The 22653-nt window shown below is 37.1% G+C and overlaps 1 protein-coding gene and 1 non-coding gene across 5 annotated transcripts in view; one reads left to right on the forward strand and one right to left on the reverse strand.

The window, feature by feature from the left end:
• Foxp2 (forkhead box P2) overlaps positions 1-22653 on the forward strand; it is a 478828-nt gene that overhangs the window by 353524 nt on the left and 102651 nt on the right. The window lies entirely within an intron of this gene.
• LOC142838537 (5S ribosomal RNA) lies at positions 2273-2391 on the reverse strand. The gene has a single exon (XR_012908590.1). It is a non-coding gene; the product is annotated as a 5S ribosomal RNA (ribosomal RNA).

A 22653-nucleotide genomic window follows, 5' to 3' on the forward strand; every position in this document is an offset into this window, starting at 1 on the left:
GATCTTGAAGCATTCGCGTCTTCCCATTTGTTTGCTAATACATATTCAGAGCTCACTGTGTTTACCTGGCCGTGTGCTTTTTTTATGCTTTTTCATTTCACACAACAAGATGCTGAAGCTAAGAAAGGCTAAATTGCATTATCTGAGGTCATGTAGCTGACGTTTGAGTTGGGTTGTAAATTCAAGCCTGTCTACTACAAACCATACGCCTCTTAACCTTTCATCACTGATCATAACAGCTTCTTTACTGCCATTCACAGTTTTCATTTGGGGGGAAAACATACCAAGTAAGGATGGCAAAGCACGTATAAAACATGACTAGTGCATTTCCCAAGCATCCTTATGGATTCTAGCTGTTTTAATTTGTAGTGTGGTTCTCAAGGGAAGTTTCACATCAACTGTGTCAAGGAGGGGTCTCAGTGAACCCTCACTAGAAGAGGCCAGTGGTTTGACAGGATTGTCCTTAGTCCATCATGCTGATGAGAACATTGAGATACAATGGGACTTGGTAATGAAGAGAGAGATTTACCCAGGGATGTTGCCAGTAATCTTCTAATATGAAAGAAATGAGTGGCAGAAGCAGACATATTGAGTTTCTCTTAGGTTGATAAGTTTTTATGTCACATGGTAAGAGAGCATCTTTCTCTAGGAAAGAATGTTTCTCTTTACTGAGTGGTGGTGGCACATGCCTTAAATCACAGCACTCAGGAGGCAGAGACAGGCAGATCTCTTTGAGTTTGATGCCATCCTGGTCTACAGAGTGAGTTTCAGGATAGCCAGAGCTACACAGAGGAACCATGTCTCAAAAAAACAACAACAACAACAACAAAAATCCCTTCTCATTATGTCATCAGCCCCTTCCTCCATGTTTTTTGTTTGTTCGTTTTTCTTTCTTTTTTTTTTTCTAGCTCTCAAAAAAAATGAAGAAGGAGAAAAGACTAATAGGGAGCAAATCATAGAGATCCCCACCACACAAACTTCTTTGTGTTCAACTCAAATTCCTCATTAGAGAGTCTGTCATTTAAGATTATTGGCAAGGAAAGGGCTGTAGCTGAGACCAACAGCGGGTGAAAAGTAGTTGATCCACAGGCTGCTGCTTCCTTCCCTGCAGGGATCAGAAAAGGAACAGCAATGTCCTCCAGTAGCCCCATGCATTCTTGGGGGGGGGACCGTGATCTAAGTGTCCCCCCCTACGGAGTAAAGTATGCAGTAAAAGAGGAGCTGGCATGCTTTGGATGTTAGAACATTAATAGTATGAGACAGGATTTTGTTTTGAAGTCTAATTGATGTAGCAAAACATCTTTATGGTTCTTTTGTTGAATCAAGTCCTCTTCTTAAAATACAAGTTTGTGGAAATGACCATCAGATGATGAAGGCAGGGCTTCCTCCAGTCCAGTCTCCAAGAGTCTCCAGGGCCACTGATGCCGCTGTAAAAGGACAATACCCTGGAAAGCAAAGCATCGAGCAGCCCATATCATCCTTCCATTCTGTGCTATGGATGGTCCTGGCTAGGTTACTGACAAACGCACTTCATAACTATTTTGAATAAGAATATATTTCTGGTTTGCTGCTTAGGGTGTCTCCATAAGAATGACTGCTAAAGGAATTGGGGAGGGGGGGATCACATCTTTTTAATACTTTTAAATTGTTCTTTAAGGGAAAAGTCTCCAAAACAAGTTGGAAGATGCACAATAAATCAAGCCAATGATGTTCATTTCTTTTGTATATTGTTATTTTCACATGTTTTTGTAGAAACTTTATATTGAGCTTCTAATATTATTATGTAAAGCGAAATTCTCACAGTTTCCAAGAAGGGGGATTTGTTTAAAATATTGAATATATCCTCTCAGTCCTTGTTCCTATGAGTCCTATATTCATACACTCCTGAACAATGAGTCAAGAGTGATATTACACAAAGTATCTCTATTTTAAAAACTCAGAATTGAGTCTTACTTAAAGATTGGAAGCTGATGTAATATGCTATGCCAGCTATCCCAGAAGCCATTTCAATAAACTCTCTACCCTGGCGTTGGTTTTTAGAAATAATTGCATGCAAATGTGGTTGAGCATCTGTACCGTGTCTCTGAATCCTAACCAGGCATTTTCCATTAGATGTAGTCTGAAAATCACATTAAGAAAAATATATCATCTGTGAAATGATGTTCTGAATGCCCCAAATAGCAAAGGAAGGGTCCATGTTCAGTTAAATCTAGTTCAAAGTGTTCCCATTTGTGTATCCCAAATTTCTTTTTTCTTCCTTTTTTTTTTTTTAAGCCTACAGCACCCGGTATCCCCAGGCGGTCTCCAATCCAAGTACTAACCAGGCCCGACCCTGCTTAGCTTCCGAGATCAGACGAGATCGGGCGCGTTCAGGGTGGTATGGCCGTAGACTGTATCCCAAATTTCAAATGCTTCTTTCACCACCAACCCCACTGAGTGCTAAGTTATAACACTGTGGGGAGGTCATGTTTACCAGTTTGTCTTATCTACCGTATCACAAAATCTTCTTGAAAATACATGAGAACTCCTTTTATATATTGTATACAAATGTCCTTAAGAAATATCCTATAATGTACAGTGAACATGTGTCAATAAAGTATAAATAAATGAAAAAATCTAAGTAATTCTTAACATTTTTAACTTTTGCTAGAAAATACAAAATTTCACCTTATTTTTGTTCCTCTAATGGTAATACAATTATCATAATTAAAATTTTATTACTTGGTTGCCCAAAGTAGAATTCTATAAAAAGAAATTTGAAAGTTAATTGTGTGTATGTGCATGTATGGACACACACATGTCTGCACATCGTAGTATAGATGTATGTGCATATGACATGCTTGTGTAAGTCTGGGTAGTACATGCTTCTTCATATGGAGGGAGCTCTCAGAGTAAATATTAGGAGTCAACTTTTGTCTTCTATTTTGTTTTGAGGTAGTGTCTCTCTTTTTTTTCTTTTTCTTTTTTTTTTTTTTTTTTTGCAGCTGCATAACATGTACCAATTGGTGGTCTGTAAGTTTCTAGATAATTCTCATACTTGCACATCCATTAACACCATGGAGTATTAGAAATCTCAGATGTATAATACTGCATCTGAGTTTTTCCTGAGTTCAGGGGCTCTGACCTTAGATTGTCAGGCTGTTTGGTCAGTACTTTACACACCAAGAGTTCCTCTAGACCTTGAACCCAGTTTAAACATGTGATTTATTAACATACTTGCAGAGTTTGGGGAAGAGTGTTAGATAGATAGATAGATAGATAGATAGATAGATAGATAGATAGATAGATAGATAGATAGGCAGGCAGACAGACAGAGAAAGAGACAGATAGATGAAAGCATTCGCAACTTCAGAATTGCACTAATAGGAGTCTCAATATTAGAGACGTGTTTAGACTTTATTTAATCTATAACAATAAAGCACATATTCATTTAATAGCTGGCACAAAGTGCATAGTATAAAACTTAGCTTTACAGGGACACATTGAAGATATGCTTCCATTTCCTTCCCATTCCTTGCATTTCGATCCCCTGTCTTCAATAGAACTCGCTTCTCTGAACTTACTGGCCTCTGGGGCTCTCTGAGTATATAAGGAGCCATCAAACTCTTTCATGTTATCTCCATTTGGGTCCCTAAATGTCCACTGTTTCCACTTATGTCACACTCATACTGTTCACCAGATCATCTAGGAAATCTCTCTGCCTCCTACTTCCACATAAAATATTTCTGTTCTATTCTTCATAGCTCCCTCTGCACATAAGCACACATAGTTAGCTCATGTGCTTCATGGAGTTTGTTCCCACTTTTTCTATAAAGATTTGGAGCAAGCATTTCTACTTGACTTTCTAGATCTGTTCTGTTCTTGGTAAACGATTCATAGTATTATCCATATGAGTGAGATGGCGATGTATCCATAAACATGTCTATTTTATCTAATCATGAATTCCATATTTTAATTTTTTGTCTTCTGATCTCCCAGTGTTCATAGGATATTCGGCTTATTGTTTTACATAGTTAATGTATATTTTAATAAACTTATTTATTTTTAATAATAGTTAAAAGTATTTTTAACAACACAGACAAACACACACACAAAGAGGGAGAGTGTGTGTGTGTGTGTGTATGTGTGTGTGTGTGTGTATGAGAGAGAGAGAGAGAGAGAGAGAGAGAGAGAGAGAGAGAGAGAGAGAACAGAAACCCACAACAGTCCATAGCACTTTGCAGATTTATGTCTTGCCATAAGCACTGGTCGCCTGTGACCTTTGCTACATCTCAGAATGCAGCCACACCACTCAGAGCGCCCTGTATTTCCTCTGTTTTTACAGTAACTTTGAGTACGTGAAACACTCTTGATTTCCATCCCCAGAGAGTCACGTTTTCTATGGATTCAGTGAGCAGGTACCACTCTCCTCCTCCCAAGCAGCAACTGGTCACCTGCTTCTTTCTTGATTTCAGCCCCACCTGTGGAGACTGCCTTGCTCTGTGGGTGAGAGGTGTCCACATCCTTTCGATTCTCAGCTTCTCTGCTGAGATTTCTAACAAGGGCACCAATTACTGCCAGTTCCAATGGCAACTTTCAGAGTGAATAAGAAGAGGATCGACTAAAAACAGAGCAAAAACCTGGCTGGTGCCATTGCATTCCGTTATCTTTGCTTGCTCCTCAGCGATTTCATATTCTCAAATCTATAAAATCAACTTATGTCAGTGGGTTTAATTGAGTAATATGGAATATTTCAACAATTTCAAACCTTTCAAACACCCGTGGTACTGCATAAAATGTTGGCCAACACTCAACGATTTTTTAATTTAATGTTTACTTTGTCTTTTGTGTTCCATCTCCTCTTTAAAAAAATAGACAAAATCTGTTAGACTTTAATTCAGTGCTTGGGGCACAGAGGTAGGTGAATCTGTGTGAGTTCTGAGCAGCCTGGAACTGCTACTATGCACGCCAACCCAAGCTGCTTTGTGAAAGTCTCAAACAGGAGCAATAGCAACAACAACAAAACAAAAGCAAACAAACAACAAGAAAAAGAAAGAAAGAAAGAGAGAGAGAGAGAGAGGGAGGGAGGCAGGGAGGGAGGGAGGGAGGGAGGGAGGAAGGAAGGAAGGAAGGAAGGAAGGAAGGAAGGAAGGAAGGAAGAAAGAAAGGAGGGAAAAAGGAAGAAAGAAAGAAAGAAAGAAAGAAAGAAAGAAAGAAAGAAAGAAAGAAAGAAAGAAAGAAAGAAAGAAGGAAGGAAGGAAGGAAGGAAGGAAGGAAGGAAGGAAGGAAGGAAGGAAGGAAGGAAGGAAGAAAGGAAGAAAGAAACTATTCTTACCCAGCAGAATAATAGCTCAATGGATAAAGGAACCTGCTACCAAACCTAATGGTCTGTGTTCAATCACCAAGACCCACATGGTCGGAGAGAGCTAACATTTGTGCTTGTCCTCTGACTCCACATACTCACTGGAGGGTGCATAATGCACACACACACACATGCACACACACTAGACAAATATATAAAAATAAATGCAATAAAATGTTAAGATTTTCCTTTTTGCAATATATTTAACAAGGGAATAAAAATGAATAGAAAGTCTTAAACTATGGCAAAATTTAAGATCCTAATGTTCACCAATAATGAACATTATTTATTAACTAATATTGACACCTGGCTGAGTAATGATATTTTGTTTCTAGCGTTTTGTATTTTGCCATTCTTCTGCATTTGATTGTGTCTCGAACCCTGTAAATCCTGTTCATTTATGCTGACATTTTGATGCTAGGGAGAAGTATTTATAACGCTGAAACTATAAGAGCAAATGTGATTATCGTACCTAAGTTTGCCAACAGTGATGAATGGAGCAAAACCCTGATATCTGAAATTATTTTTGATCCAGTTCATAAAAAATGTAATCTTCAATTTGTTCCAAAAATTTATTTGTAAGATACTAAGTTTTATCGTGTGTTTATGAACTGGGATGTAGTAAGGCAATTTCTTAATTTGTGCTTTGGTATCACAGAACTCTTAAAAAGCAGACATTATTTAATGAAAACGGACCAACTAGCCAACAAAGTGGAAGGAAAATCTAAATAAAAGTCTTGCTTTGGGAAAAAGCAAGGATTTCGATCTAATGGACAGGTGTCGGGCTGGCCGGGTAAACTGTCCCTCACCAGTGACGACGTCCTCAAGAACCCCATCTCTGATGGTGCTGCCTGTTCTTAACCAACTCACGCTTGTCCAGTCCCACCCGTTTCTGTGGAAAGAAGACTAGTTCACAAATAAAAACACTGGTGCTATTACCAAAAGGGGAAGCTGGTGCTGGTTAGGAAAATTAGCAGATTTCCTCTCTTGTAACATTGAGTTGATAAATGCAATCTTTGGATAGCAACTTATTCTCAGATAATTCACCTCTCTCCGGAAATCCAGAGAATGGCTAGGATATGGCATCAAGTGACAACGGCAGGAGGACTCAGGACTTCACACAAACATTACATTGTTTCCCTCAATTGTTCTCACCTCATAGCTTTTTGAAAAGGGAGCCCCGACGAACCTGAAGCTTGTCATCATTTAACCTGTGCTGGCTGGCCAACAGACTCAGGGGATTTACCTGTTTCTCTGCCCTCTGCTGTGGAGTAACAGATGCTCACAGCCATGCCTGTTTTTTTTTTTTGTTTGTTTGTTTTTTGTTTTTTTTGTTTTTATTTTTTTACCTAAGGGCTGGGGATTTGAACTCAGGTCCTGATGCTTGGCATAGAAAACATGGTTTCATATACTCTGATGTAATTTTGAGTTCCTAGACTCAAGGAATCCCCATTATGAGCATACATGCAGGCCTCTCTTGTTAGTCACCCTTCACCTCTGCATTGACCTACCAGGCTTCCTCATTGACCAGGCTGTATAAGATGATAAAATATACACTATTCTGTGTTCTTCTTTCTCTCCTTGATTAGCATTTATTCTTGCATTTTCGAAATGTTTTTTTTCCTTGCTTCCATGCTGAAGAAAGCTACTGAGTGTTTCTACAAACAAAAATCAAATCATCAAGCAACATTGAGAATCTGACATCCCTTGAGCCTCCCTTGCTATTGGCGTTCGCAATGCTAATGTATGAACACTGGATTTTTTTCTTCTCTTGCATTCGTTGCCAAATTTCACTACACACCCTTTATTGCTAGAAAGAGAATTTAGAGGCCACAATAAAGGTAACCACCCTGCTTCTCTGCTTTCTTCTCCATAGACCACCTCATATAGGCATGTCTGCATTCCCCTTGAAAGACAAAAGCTCGCCATCAATAACTAACCACATGTACTATGGCTTTAACCTGTAAGCTTCATATTTTCTTATTTTTCTTAAAATTTCTGAATTTTAGGTATATTTCTTCATCTTTAAAATCCAAGTAATCAATAAAGCATGGTCATATGGGTACATATTCTTTATCATAAAACATTTTCAATGAGTACTTACATTTCAACTTCTATTCCTTCCCCATTATCACATAGCTCAGTTTGATCTTCATCACTATCATTGATGTATGAAGAGGTTAATCTTCATTTATTCTTGTGTAAGCTATTGACAATTTTTAATATTTTATTTTATTTTGAACTTTTTATTCAAAATACTTTTTCCTCACATGTATTCTGATTATGGTTTCCCTTCCCTCTACACCTCCCATTTCTTCCCTACCTCTGCTCCATCTGGATATTTTCCCTTTTTGTCTTATGTTAGAAACCAAACAGACTTCTTAAGGATAACAATTAAAATATAATATAGTAGGGTAAAACAAAAGGCTAACACATTAGAATTGGACAAATAGACAGAAAGAGAAAGCACATGAAACAGAGGCCCACACATTCAGGAATCCCTGCCCCAAAGAAAACACTAAACTAGGAGCTATAATATGTAACCAAAGAACCTAGTGCAGACCTGTGTTGGCCCTCTGAATGCAGCCTTGGTGTCTGTGAGTATATCTGTTGGGTGAATATAGCATATTTTCTTTATCCTTTCTTCTGTTGAGGAACATCTAGGTGGTTTCTCATTTCTAACTATTATAGGTAGAAAAACAACAAACATGGCTGAACAGTGTCTGTGGTAGGACGAAGCATTCTTTGGTTATATGCCCAAGGGTGGTATAGCTGAATCGTGAAGTAGATTGAGTCCCATCTTCCAGAGGAACTGTCACACTGATCCCATAGGGAACCTATTGCCATTTTGGACTGCCAACCCTACTCCTCTGAGGATTCCTATTCTCTCGCTTTAATTGTGCTTTCTCTTCTCTGTGTACAAGTTTCCTGCTTAACTTCTATGTTGGTGATGCTAGGTTCTGGCTGCAAGTTATTGTTGCTGAAATGCTTGTTTTTATTTTATCATTTAACTCTGTTTTCATTGTGAATATTCTCCATTCTTAGTCTGGCTGACTTAGAACTCATGATGTAACCCAGGCTAGTCTTGAACTCATGGCAGTCCTCCTACTTTGATCTCCTGACCAAAGTAACTAATACAATCCATAGCATAAGAAATTAATGAATTTTTAATAAATATTATGATTGAAATACATCTCTTTCTATAACTAAATTCATAGTGCTCACAAATTCTATCCATAGAATTCTACCTCAGAAATAAATATTTTGATAATGTAAAAGTAACAGTTTGACCACATCAAATGCAGTATTTTTTAAATTACAATTAATTTTGTGTGCATGCATCTGTGCATGTATAGTGTGGGTGTCTATGTGTGTGTGTCATCACAGATGTGTGTATACATAGTAAGATGATCTGACGGATTCAGTTATCTTCCCACCATGTGGGCCCCGGTGATGAAATTCAGGTCATCACATTCAAGCAAAAGTATCTTTTACCTTCTGTGTACCTTTTCACGAAGAGGATAATTTTCATACTGTTTCTAGAAGGACTAGAGATTTCTGATTGTAAGTAAAGACATAAAAAGGAGAAATCCAAAGGATTTAAGATTGTCTAGGAAATTTAATTGTTCTTTAATAGTAGGAGTATTTTAAGCTAGAAAATTTGAGACTATGTTGAGTTCTACATACAAGATACAGAGAATTTCCAGCCTATTTGAAGGAACGGTATGTAAATCATGAAGGTGTGAGTTTAGTTGGAACTGGCTGGCTGCCTAAGCTGCTAAAGATTCACTAGACAATTACTTATGGCAACCAGCCAAAGCTGCAGCCATGAAATGGAGAAGTATACATAGTTTAAGAAAAAAAATATCTAACTTTAGAGAATCAGAAAACTAAGGCAACTGACAGATAAAAGAGTTTATTCAACTTACAGTTCTACGGGACTATGATTTCATCACTGCAGGGGGGTAGGGCATCAAGCAGAGAAAATGAGAGGCCGGAAGAGGAGATGAGAGCTAGACTGTTTAGCTGCCATCCCAAAGAAGACACAAATAAACTGGAAGCAGGATGAGGCTCTACAGTCCCAAAGCTTTCTCCCAGAGACACTTCTTTCAACAATGCTGTACCACCCACACATGCCAGAGCAGTGAAACCCACTGGAAGCCAGTGTTCCCGTGCCGGACCTATGAGAATCCTTTTTCTCTCAAGCCTCTTCATTGTACGCCCTCACCTCCGTACGCGCGTAGCCAGATTACAATGCCAAATGCTCTTAGTCCAACTTAGAAAGTCCCTGTAGTTGTTTACAGTCCCCAAGCTGTTCAAAAACATAAAGTCTAACGTCTCTTTTGAGACTCAAGGCAATCTTTTATCTTAAGTTCCCTGTAAAATCAAAACTAAATGGCATACTTTTAACATATTATGGTATATTGGCGCAGAATGTATGTGGTAGCTCAAAAATGGAAGAATGGAGACATAGTAAGGAAATACTGAATCAGAAGAGTCCTGGAATCCAGCAAGGCAAACACCAAATGTGATAGTTCCATATCTGGATTAAAGGGCTTAGATGGCTCTACCTTTCAGCTTTGTGGCCTGCAATATGCATCTTTCTCTTGGGCTGACTATGTCCCCTGTATACAGCTCTCTTTTTTCAGATATCTCACAACTCTGGCATCTCCCTCACTTTTAACTCTCTACTGAAAGTCAGGTTATGCCTTCACATCTTCATCGATGACTTCCTACAACGTTTTGCCTTCTCGGATGCTTAACACAGGACTCCCCAGCTACACTGTGCCTCAGCAACTATCTGAATCCATGTAGGAAAAAATCCATTACCTGTTCATTCTCAAAACCTTCATCTTTCTAAAACTAGTATTACATGAATAATATTGCCTAGTTTAACTACCAACTTAAGAAGAATCATCCTCCACTGCCCCAATCACATTAGCAGCATAGCTTTTCCTCGGCTTCCTCCTAGGAGCAGAAAACGCCTTGGTCTCTCTTTCACACATTGGAAGGTTAGTTGGCTGGAATTTTGCTAAGAGAACATCCTTCCCCTTACTCTTGTGCAGGAAAGTCCTCTCCTTCATGGTGTTAATCTCCTTAACAACTGTAGCCTTTCCTCTATCACATGCCTTGGCTATAGCATTAAGCTTTCCAATACCCCCTTTTCCTCAGATAGTACATTTTTTATTTCTTTGTGCCTCATTTGCCATTTTTCATTCACACATTATCAATAATCACAAGGCTGCAGATAGAGACAATGTTATGGAGTCTTGAAATTCCTTCCAGCAAATAAATTAGTTCATTATTATTTAATCTATCTTCAGTCAAGTTATAGAGACATGGAAAAAAAAAACAGCCATTTTCTGTCTTTGTAAAATCCATACAGATGGTCTTTATGTTCACCATGGAAATTTCTTAAGCTGGGCTTCCAAATCCACATTGCTCTCAGCACTACTGTCTTCGAGACTTCTACTAGGATCTCCTTAAACTCTTCTTATGTCATTCAACTGCTTTGCTAGACACGGGGTGCACAGCCTTTTCCACTACTCTAAAGCAAATAATATGCTCAGGTTATTCTCAGCAGAACCCCACTTCTGGTACAAGTTTCTCTATTAGTTACTCTTCTGTTTCTGTGGAAAAAAAAAATGCTGGTTCGTGGTGCACAGTGTGGCCTTAAACAATCAACAAGCAAATAAAATCATGTCTCTTAAGTAATACCAGCTACTTATTGTTTAATTTTCCCTGCTTTGGTTTGACTATCTTCATCTCCAGAATGTCTCTTTGCTGGCTGTGCCATATTTTTTTCAATATTGTAAAGGTTTTAGAGTCTGTCTGTGCCATAGAAAGTAATAAGGCACTACTTAACTATTCCTTTAAAATGAAGGGTAAAAAATCTTTAGGGGTGTGTCCATGCTGGTTTGCTCTTTGGGTTACAAATTCTCTACTTTCTTATGGCAACCTGAAAAGAAAGTGTTGATTTGGAGTCATGATTTCAGAGGGATACAAGTCTATTAGGGCAGGGTCACCTAGCGGCAAGAGGCAGGCATAGAGACTGGAACAGCAACAAAGAAGAGAGTGTAAACTGTACTATGCAATATCAAGTTTGAACTATAAATCAGGAAACAGCAAACTTAAGAACTCAGTAGTGTTTTCCTTTCTGTTCCAGAGGTTAGAAGACGTTTCTTTCACTTTAATAACTTTATGGCATAGATATTATAACACAGTAATTACTGTAGAGTGTTTATTGTTTATTTACATAAAAGGCTAAACTAAATAAAATTTGCTTGTCAAGACAGTACCTTAAAGAGTGCAAGAATTCTCAGAGTTGATGGATCACAGACATACTAAGTCATTATCACCAAGATGTGAGACAAATCTACGTCCCTGGGTTGCCCACCCCAGGTCTCGTACTTTGACTCTCGGTGACTGTAGCTTTGTCATAGCAACTTCTGCAGAAATGCTTTTCCTTGATAAGATCTGAGCCTCTGCACAGTAGGATCCATGGTGCACAGCGTGGCCTTTAGACAATCAAACAAATCAAATCATGTCTTTTAAGTAATACCAGCTGCTTGCTGTTTAATTTGTTCTGCTTCAATTTGACTTTCTTCTTCTGCAAAATGTCTCTTTGCTAGTCGTGCCATATTCTTTTCAATATGGTAAGGGTTTTGGAGTCTGTCTGTGCCTCAGAAGGAAATAGGGCACCACTACCTACTCCTTCCAAATGAAGGATGAAATTTCTTCAGGGGCATGCCCCTGTTGATTTGCTCTTCGGTTAACATATTCTCTACATTATCTTGACTGACCCAAAATATGTGCCAACTCATCCAACCTACTTCCATTATAAAGTATTCAAAATATTGATATTATCCACACATCAGTATCCTTTTGTTTATCCCCTCTCTCTAACCTAGGAATTTTTTTTATCTGTTTTCCAGCAGTGTTTAGGGAAGGATGACATAGTGTGGCTTTTTAAAAGTTCACAAGTGTCATGCTGTTATAAATCTATGCCCCCAGTGCCCTGGAGAGTTTCCACTAGGCTGGCTAGGGAGTCAAAACAAGAAAACAAACCAGTACACCAAATAGGATAAAACCAACTCATAGACTAATATTTTATATTGTTTTACCAAGTGAATTTTTTTACAGTGCTGCCTGATCTCTTTAGTAACCTCAAAATGGAGAACAGTATGCCTTCCAGATACCATTTTACTTGAAATATAATAAAATATGGAATCTCACACACCTTAAAATATGTGCACCCTTCAGTCAACTTCAAACTATAACTTAAAATATTTTCATCTGCTGTGAAAGATCAATATAATCATACTTACTAGGTTTTTTTTAGAAAACTACATGTTTGTGAACTTTTCAAAACATATTCTCTTTTATACAAGTCATTTTATCTCACAACAGGATATACATATACCCATCCATATTAGCTTTTTTGCTTTGCTATACCAGACTTCTATGGAGAAAAAGCATATGCCTCATGTGGACTAGACTTTGTCTATATTATGAAGTCTACTGACAGAAAATTGGTATATTCATTTAATTACAGTAAAGTATCTTCAGGATTTATTAACATTTACAATATATAATAGTGTTTTATATATAAAAGAACCAGTAATTTTCATTTGAATGAAATTAAGTACCATTCTACAGTAATGATTTATATAAAGTACATAGCTAATGTATATAATATATTCACATATGTATGTATATGAAGTACATAGCTAACATTATTAAGTTTATGGGTGCTACCATTATCTCATGTGCTTTGCCATCCTGTGTATTTAGTAAACCTCTAACAGTGTTTCTTTACCACCTTCTGAAGAAAAAGACCAAGAAAAGTTAAGTGCTGTAGTCAAGGTCACGACACTGCTAAGTGTTGAGTCAGTGTCTGAACCCCGGCAGACTGTCTCCAGAGCCAATATCCTCATTTTGAGCAATGATCCATATTTAGCTGAAGACTAGATTTCTTCTGAAGTTCATGTTGAAAGCCCTTTCCAGTACATTGTCCTGGCCTTCTCGCTGTTGGTGCTTATTTGAAACAGATGCAAGCACTTAAAACATCCATTCGCATTGGGTTTCCCTGCGATTTGCCGGACTCTGTCAGGCTGCCTCCAGGAGACCGTTTTCTAAGTGCCTGTCTGATTTCATTTGTCTCCCTTACTCTTTACGAACGTGCAGCTTCATGAGTCTGGTAAAGCCTGGCTGGTCAGAAACTTTTAGCGTCTTCTGCCAACATTCTGTCTCTCTCTGTAGGATAAATTGTTAGGGCAGTTGTGAGAGTGGGTGGATTTTTTCAAAGCACAGTTTTCTTCCCTAAACCTGTTGGCAAGATATGATGACTGGCTGAGGGTTGTGAAAAGTCTGTTTTCACACACTCTTAACTCCAGGAATTATTCCTTGAGAGCTAGATGCTTACAAGTTTTTGCTTTTCAAATGGGTTGCTTTTTTCTTAAGTTTTTATTCTTGCCCAATACTTTTGATTGCTTAATTATTATATTTGTATGCAAAATAATAAAATTTGTATGCAAATAATTTGTATGCAAAATAATAAAAATAGAAACCGTCACCTTTAACCCATGACACCATTAACTCTCTCCTGCATCCCTGAGGCTAGATTAATAATAGTTTATTGGGCTTTCTTTTTCTTTGTGTTTTCAGGAGTAAGTTGGCATGCATGGTTTTATTTACCAAAGTTGTTTGTTAAACATATATGTAAAGAGTTAACACCTGTTAAGTAAAAATATAAGATAGTCTTTCCATGTTAAAGAATCAAAAAAATTGATGAAAACATCATTTGTACCATTCAAATCATAACAATTTTTTAATGATTCAGGTGGTTTCTTCAAACTCTTGCTTTGCAGGACAGCTCTCTCTATGCTTATCAATTAAAGTCACAGTTGCAAAATGTTTGAGAAGATTATTAAAGAAGGTGCACTTTTATTATGCTTTGGTTTAATGAAAATGTGTTTCTGGGTCACTGGGACTAAGAATAGGAAACATTCTCTCTTAGCGAAACCTCAGGAAACCTGCAGCCAAGAGGCCAAAACAGTAGACGAAATCTTCTGAGCAGATATCCTTAAGGGCCCGTATCCCTGAAATGATGATCACATGTTTCTCATGTTTCTGTACCTGTTAAGTATTTCACCATTACACATCATCTCCTGATCATTTCATGTGGTCCTCAAGGGATAAGGCTTCCTCCTCTGCATCTCCCCTTAACCCTTGATGTGGTCCTCAAGGAATGAGACTTTTTCCTCTGCATCTCCCCTTAACCCTTCATGTGGTCCTCAAGGGATAAGGCTTCCCCATTTGCATTTCTCCTTAACCCAAAGGGAACAACACACTGTCAGCATCTCCACTGGCTTTGTTGATTTCTGAAGTACCAATTATAATATTTTCATTAATTTGGATGCTCTTGAAGAAAAAGTGATACAGCCTATTTATGGAGTTTAATTTTCAGTATTAAATACAATGTCATTGTGCCTTTGGAGCTGTTGTGAGATTTGGTTTTGGTTGCTTTAGAAAGAGTATCTTTCTGTGGATTTTGCTTGCAGTGGCGGTGGTCTGGCATATTGTCATCCTATGAAGTAACATCTCATTCTTAAGGATACTTATGACCTTGTTAAATAGCAGTCCAAAAACTGTGTGGCTTGTTTTGATTTTAACCAAAGTTACAGCTGCCTAGCTGGAAAGCAGTCACTTTCTCTTATTATGACTAGTTCTTCAACTTGTACTGTTTTAAATTGCCTGCAATTAGCATATTTCAACCTTATTTTTAGGTTTAAATTGCAGTGTGAGAGTGTACTCTCCCCTTAGCTAATTAGTGCTATCAAGGAACAGTAGGTTACCTCATTAGTACCATGTGCATTTAATTAAAGAAGAGAAAATTGGAGTTAACCTCATAGTTAATATTTTCACAGAGTGCTACAATGCCAACACCTTCAATTGGAGTCACACCCCTGTGTATCTAATTATGCGCTGGTGCCAAATAAGGTTAGCGAGGGCACTACAAGGCTGTTGACAAAATAATTTAGATGAAAACGTGTTTGGTGGGTTCTGACAGTAAAATATAACTTGATCGTCCCCCCCAGTGCTCATCTGCCAGCATCAGGTGACATCCGCCTTCACAAGAAAGAGAAGAAAAGGCATATTTAGGAAGCCATCTTTTTTTTTTCCTGTCTGAATTAATGTTGTTGCTATCTTGAAGAAAGTGACATATATTCAGCTAAAGCATATACAATCTGTTTCTTAAACAGAGCCCCGGAACTTCAGAGACGTATTTGAAAAGAATTATTTATAAGATGTAATATTTACATGCATCAAACTACTACAAATACCCCCTGACACCCTCACCACTTCCCTCCTTGCTTTTCTTCTTTCCTGGTACAATTATAATTTCCCTTGTGTATTTTATGAATGGGGATCATCCTTTCATATCATCCATGAAGTCTAAGGATGTGCTGTCACATGGTCTATTCAAATGCAATGTAATCCTTTTGCCCTTCAGACAAAATCTTTGAAATGTCTCATGCTACTTAGGCAAAAAAAAAAAAAGTGACATTCAATGCCATTTTATCAATAAATAATCACTTTTACAGATAAAATACAAACTGTACTTTTGATATAAAGTAGTTTTCAATGCAAATGGGAAAACTCAACAGGTTTTAACAGATATTATGGTGTGCTCTCCATAGTCTTAGATGTGTTTAAGTGAGAATAGCAATAGCATCATAATGCATAAGCAAGACAGTTTAGCTGAAGAGATGATTGTCGTTGTTCTCTCATAGCTTAAGGCAAGGAATTCATGTTCTTTGGTAATGGTTATAACAGACTAGAACTCATCGGCCAGCATTCCAAAATGAGGTCAAGGTAAGTAGGACAAATAGCATCATATGCTAAAGAAATTAGTGTTTATAGCTATATAAAAATACTTATAAATAATAACAGTAATTCCATCTTAGGAGATAATAAAGGAAGGGAATCAGGATTTTTTTGTTCTCAGTGGTTCATTTATTATGATTCCACTGTTCAACTTCACATCTACCAAATTTTAAAAATCGATGGGTATCACCTACGAACCAATGCTAGAATAGTTATTTGTCTTAACCTACCAATATTTTGTTAAATTTGACTGATAACACACGTTTTCAGCATAAGCCCTAAACCTAAGAACAACAACAACAAAAAAGCCAACTCCTGATTCTCTTTAATTTAGGAATTGCTTCCAGAAACCAAAATTATGTGTCTGTGGTCACTCTCCTGATGACAGCTATCCTCACAACACATTTGCAGCAAGTTCTTTGGGCTACTAGAGATTCAGCAGCTAAGTGCAAAGCCATGGTCCAGTCCCACTAAACAAAGCTCCAGAAATTTCCTATATGCCAGATCCTTCCATCAACACCAATCATGAAGGGACAAGTTATATTAAGATACAGGTGCAAGGATGCAGGCTTTCTGTTCCCTCCTGTTTCCACTTCAATCATGGTTCGTCAGACATACAGTCCAGAGTTCCTGTAAATTGGTATCGTTAAAATCCACTTCTATGTAAAGTTCACAGCCTCAAGACACTTTTCTTGGAAGTTTAGGAAAAACTTGATGAGAGATGACGGAAATGAATGTGGGGATGATAGATGGGTTAGATATATTTTAGCAAGACATTACTGCATCCTGTTCTAAAAGTTTACAAATAGTAAAATTGAAGCATCCAGCCGAGGACTTTATATAAAGCTGTTACATGGTTCTATTCAGTATGGATACTTCCTGTATTCTTCAGAATCCTTAACTGTATGCAAGATTTTTAGCTTGCTTCCTTATGAACGGATATTTAGTCTTAGTAAGCCAGATCATTTCTAAATTTACTCACTCAAAATCTATTTTTACTATCCTAAATATTCTATTTCTAACTCAAACTTGCTAGAATTCAATTTAATTAAGATTTGTAAACAAATAATCAATGCCCTTTCTGGTGAAGAAGTACGACTTCCTACTATATGTGTTAGAAGATATTCTTGTAATTAGAACTTCTAATTCTGGTGATTCACTGTTATTTATTAAAAAGGTTTTCAAGGTTTTATTCAGTCCTTAGACAAACCCAGAAGAAGAAATAGCAATAGAGTACTGGATTTTGGAAACAGAATGTGGAGAATGGATAATGGCTTTTGTATGTAGACCTTCTGTGATAATGTTTGATGTAGGACTCTGTTTAGCTCTAAAGTGTTTGCCTCTCCTTATAGTAATATTTGAAAAAAAAGCAAAATAAATAAATGAATAGAATGGGGGTTATTTTTGTTGAACTGCTCTGAGTAAATCTATGTGAAAGTCTAAAACATAAAGAATTTATAATTATTCTCTTCATATCTTAAGAGATTAATGCACTTAAGTTTGCCTTCAATACAATTATAATCTCTTCTTAAAAAGATATGATCAACCCAAATTTGTCCTAAAAGAAAGGGGGAGGGTGTCTGAAGGTCTAGTGAGATGATTCACTGGGGAAAAGTGTCCCTGGGACTCATGTGGTAGGAAAGAAGAGTATCCTCCACTGTCCTCTGACCTCATTGGTTCACTGTCCACCGGCACTCATTGGTGCACGCGCGCGCGCGCACACACACACACACACACACACACTCACTAATGAAATAAAATTTGGAAGGAAAATATACCTTGAAAAATGGGACAATTGGTGACACATTTTTTTAAAGAAAATGTTTTCATTACAGTGAAGACTGAAATAGACTTCCTAACAATAGTGTTTATTATTTTAAGACTCCATGTTCTCGAAGAGAAATCTATGGAATCCAGTCTTCATATTCTCAGAATAAAAATGTCACATGGTTGGGGCTGCAGAGATGACTTGGAGGCTAAGAGTGCCTGCCAGATTTCGCAGAAGACCCAATGGTCTTCCTTCCTAGTCAACCATTGGCTGCCAGCACCTGTGTCAACTGGCTTACAACCTCTCATCAATCCAGCTCCAGGGGATCCATCTGTGTCTGCACTCAGTTGCCCCTCCCATAATTAAAATAAAATTTTTAAAAATTAAAGTGATACATAGTGCCTATACTAGCTGGTTTTGTGTGTCGATATGACACAAGCTAAAGTCGTCAGAGAGGAAGCAGCCTCAGTTGAGGAAATAAATCCATGAGATGCGACTGTAATGAGATTTTCTCAGTTAGTGATGAATGAGGGAATGGCGCCCACGGGAGGCGGTGGCATCCATCGGATGCTGGTCCTGTGTTTAATAAGGAAGCAGGCGGAGCAAGGGAAAAGCAAGTCAGTAAGCAGCTCCCTCCATGACCTTTGCATCAGCTCCTGCTCCTGGATCCTCCTTTGAGTTCCTGTACTGACTTCCTTCAGTGGTAAAGAGCAATGTGGAAGTGTATGACAAACAAACCCTTTCCTCCCAGACTTGCTTTTTGGTCATGGTGTTTGGTTGCACTAATAGAAATCCTAACTAAGACAGTGCCCTATAATCCACCAAGAGCAAGACTCAATATGTAGCCCAAGTTTGTGATCTTTCCTACTGGTCTTTCCTATGTCATGACAAGTTGTCCTTAGATACCTTGAGTACCTGACTGAACAGGAGTCTGGAGTGGTCCTGTGTGTCACTAAGACAGAAACTGTGCCTTGGAGTTGGTGATGGCTCCTTGGAAACGGTGTCCAGGATCTTTGCAGAGCATGGGCCAGGGACTCAGCACAAGTACTTAATACTTAGTCACTTGGTAAATTACAACAGGATGCTTCTTAGCTTACAACCCAAAGCCAATATTATTGAAATATTAAGTTGATGCTTATTTCCATTAATTGAATACTTGATATAAAACTTTCTCTGATTTAAAATGGCTATAGAATGCCATTAAAAACCAGGAAACAAACTTAAATAAGTGTTATGCATTATTCCTGTGTAATACATATTGCTTTCTTTTGGAATCAATTTTATCTTTTGGAATCAATTTTAAAGTTTCAAATTTAATTTTTTATCTAAAAAAATCATCCTTTTGGAATTTAAGTTTTAAATTCTATATTGCAAATTGGAACTAATTCTAATCATTATAGTTTCCCGGTGGGCTGAAAGGAGAAAACTCACAGGAAGACTAAAGGGGGATTTTTAAAGTCAACCACAATCCTTTGCCCCGCATGTAACTGGCATTTATACGAAGCTGTAAATCAAGGGAATCATTTTTAATTTTTCGAGCCCCTGCATAATACCCATCAATGTCTTAATTTAGTATTGCACATATACCTGTGGTTCAATTTTTCTAATAAAAATGTAAAATTTGTCAGAATCTTCAAGAAATCGGTTTCAAATTGACAAGATCATTTTACTCTTTTCTTTGAAAACATAACTCTTTGTGTTGATTAACAAAACTGAAGTAAATTATCATGTATTGCAAGGGAGAAAGGTCACAATTGCTGAATATAGATTAAACCCTAGTTGCCTTATAATGTTAGATAATTGTTACTAAACACAGGCAAGCTCTCTATTATACCACTCTCTTCCATGTATGAAATTATGTCAAAATATGTAGTACAAATACATTTAATGTAAGTGTTGTCTCTGCTTTGGTTTATTAGTACCCATCAGACATTTTTTTTTTTTTTGGTTTTTCGAGACAAGGTTTCTCTGTGGTTTTTGGAGCCTGTCCTGGAACTAGCTCTGTAGACCAGGCTGGTCTCGAACTCACAGAGATCCGCCTGCCTCTGCCTCCCGAGTGCTGGGATTAAAGGCGTGCGCCACCACCGCCCGGCCAGACATTTTCTTTCCTCTGAATTTTGTACATATCTAGTAGCATAGTATTGAGTAACAAAAGTGTGGTTTTCATCTTTTACTATTAAATAGACATGTATCTACCAGTCTATTGCAAAACTGGGCAGTAATTGTATTCTCTTGGTAATGTTGACCTGAAAATTGTAATTTAAAATTTTGCCTCTCTCTTGTTGTTAAATCTTTACGGTCGATAAGTTGTATATTTCTTAGGAGTAGCCACGTAATATCTTTTTATTACAATGAATTCTTCACAAAGAAACTACATCGATTTCAGGGATTATGGGACCAGAATCGTTAGAAGTTGCTGATGCTTGCTTTTTCACATTCAGGTTTTCTACCTGTGTTATATTTTCAAATTTTAATTTGAAAAAGTTGCCATATATTTTAATTTTCATCTGTAAATTTTTTTATAAAATGGCTTCGTTTTCTCTTCAACAGATATTCCTGGTGTACTTCACAGCTTTTTAATTTTGGTACTGTCAAAATCCTAAATTTTCACTTCTCTAGCACAAGATAGTGGGTGAAGTTCACTAGCGTAGAAAGATGCCCTGTTGAAACCTCATCTATCCAAATGACCTCATTAATCACCTACCTGCAGATCATCTCATTGTTAGTCTTGCCTACAGGTTTTTACACCTCAATGAGCACTGTTTTACATAGGAGTCTGCCTGTTAGCTCGAACTGCTATGGCAATTATGCCGAATGCTTAGGGTCTTCACTTTGGGTTCTTGTTTCTAAAGCCTTTAGCACTGGATCAAATGGAACTTTTGATGAACAAAATATATCGGGCCTATAAACTGAAGATGAAACTAGGCCTGCAGTGAGCCAGTGAGGCTATTTCCCATTCTTACTGAGTGACGTGAGCTGAATTTGATCTTTACTTCACAGCTCTTTCTGGATTGTGATTGCTTACTGAATGATAAATTTTGATGAAGATTACACCTTTAAAAAAGAATCTTGCTCTTTTTCAGTTCCAATAGTCCATTCTCTGGACTGTAGTGCCACTCTGGTCCTCTGAATTGTTTATGTCTGCCTTTAGCACATGATGGTACCACATTAGGAACTAGGTTGTCAAAGCTACATGATTCCTAATGTTTTGTCCCTTGATGTGTGATAAACATGTCACTGGAAGATTTTAGAGTATTTTAAAGTAGTATGCATATAGCTTTATCTAACATTCTGGAATAAGTTAACTAAAAATATATCGTAATATTTTTCTAGAATTAAAAAAAAATTTCTAGAACAACCTTCTTTTCTTTTTTATGTTTTTATTACTTCTTTTAGTTTTTTCAACTATAACATAATCATACTATTTCTCCTTCACTTTCTACCTCCTAAACCCTTTATATCTCCTTCCTTGCTTTCTTTCAAATTCATGGCCTCTTCTTTTTAATTGTTGTTATATCCTCATTTACTGTTGGTGGAATTACAAAGTAGTACAGTCATTATATAAAACAGTACAGAGAGTTCTCAAAATTCTAAGTCTACCATATGAACAACCTTCTTTTGAAACCTGTATCACAAGATTAAAAAGTATTCATATAAAAGTATAGTGTAATTAAATATATATTATGAAGCATTGCAAACAAGATTGATATCTACTCAATGCTCCGATGGTTTTATGCTATATTCAGTAAAAACTAAATCTCAAGGTAACTAAGTATTTCAAACCTATTTCAGCTGATTTTGTGAACATTCAAAATAAATAACACTGTGACCACATTTAAAGCTATAACTAATCTTATAGCTTCCTCTGAAACAGAATAAAGGTTTCTATTTCTAAAAAGCTTAGCTGCTGTTGATGTACCGTTGAGATGTAGGTCTCTGGACTTAGTTCCTTCTTGACACCTCTCCTAAGTGATTGTTTCTCACCTTCTGTTTTATTGCAATATATGAGATTGCCATGAATCCTCTTGATGTTGGCTCCAAGAATGACCAGAAGCAGGGCACTGTCAATGGAGAATCCTCTTTGAAATGTATAATGAATAATTTACTTCCCTTGATGATTTGCTTAAACATTACTAAGGTAGAAATCAGGAACTGATGAAGGGATTATTTATTTAGATATCTGGTTTTGTTGTTGTTAATATATTTTTCATCAAATAAATTGATACACACACTAGAATATGTATGTGGCAATGATGTGAATTTGTGATGCCTATTATAATAATGCACAGTAATTTTGCCTTTTATATTTTAACATTATTTGTAAGAAATCATTAGTAGTAGTCTCTATACACATGAAAGATAATCTACATTAACTTCTAACAATTCATCTTAATATTCTTGAATATTTCTAAGTGTCACTTAAATATGCATGTTTTCTCTTTTTCATTTGCATTTCTATCCCTTGTATATTTCATATCTTAGTTTAGTATACTGATTAACAAAAGATACAAAAATAAGGCATGCCAATATGTAATTCCTCATGATGGGCACATGCACACACACACACACACAAACACACACGCATATCTAAATGATCACTTATGCAAAAGTATGTGCATGCATTTTTATTGAGCTCAATTTGCAATTCAGTTTC

This window comes from Microtus pennsylvanicus, chromosome 19, assembly GCF_037038515.1.
Source record: "Microtus pennsylvanicus isolate mMicPen1 chromosome 19, mMicPen1.hap1, whole genome shotgun sequence".
NCBI lineage: Eukaryota > Metazoa > Chordata > Mammalia > Rodentia > Cricetidae > Microtus > Microtus pennsylvanicus.